The sequence below is a fragment of the Myotis brandtii genome, unplaced genomic scaffold, assembly GCF_000412655.1.
Source record: "Myotis brandtii unplaced genomic scaffold, ASM41265v1 scaffold929, whole genome shotgun sequence".
In the NCBI taxonomy this organism is placed as follows: Eukaryota; Metazoa; Chordata; class Mammalia; order Chiroptera; family Vespertilionidae; genus Myotis; species Myotis brandtii.
In genome coordinates, this window is record NW_005371832.1 from 1,463,665 (window position 1) to 1,464,305 (window position 641).

The window sequence follows — 641 nt, forward strand, 5'->3', positions numbered from 1 at the left end:
GATCAGGCAGGCAGGCGAGTGGTTAGGGGTGATCAGGCAGGCAGGCGAGTGGTTAGGGGTGATCAGGCAGGCAGGCGAGTGGTTAGGGGTGATCAGGCAGGCAGGCGAGTGGTTAGGGGTGATCAGGCAGGCAGGCGAGTGGTTAGGGGTGATCAGGCAGGCAGGCGAGTGGTTAGGGGTGATCAGGCAGGCAGGCGAGTGGTTAGGGGTGATCAGGCAGGCAGGCGAGTGGTTAGGGGTGATCAGACAGGCAGATAGGCAGGCAAGCGGTTAGGAGCCAGCGGTCCCGAATTGTGAGAGAGATGTCCCGGATTGCGAGAGGGTGCTGGCCAGGCTGAAGGACTCCCCCCAAACCCCCCCCACCCTGTGCACGAATTTCATTCACCGGGTCTCTAGGCTTTTATAAAAATTAAATACAACAACTGGGACTCAAAGAATCATCCAAATGAGCCTTGTGCTTGTTCCCTTGCTGCTGTTCAGACCCGCTCAGCTGTGGCGTCTCTGGCTCTCCAGTGAAGCCTCTGGCAAACCCATCACTCTCATGGTCATTTTAAATACATTTTATTTTTAAATTAAATTTATTGTGGTGACATTGGTGAATAAAATTATATAGGTTTCATTTTCTGGGTCATTTAAAAAAA

At 52.3% G+C, this 641-nt stretch overlaps 1 protein-coding gene across 1 annotated transcript in view; it reads left to right on the top strand.

Annotated features, from left to right (window-relative positions):
- LOC102240005 (triggering receptor expressed on myeloid cells 1) overlaps window positions 1-641 on the top strand; it is a 38,889-nt gene that overhangs the window by 22,794 nt on the left and 15,454 nt on the right. The gene's annotated exons all lie outside the window — the stretch shown is intronic.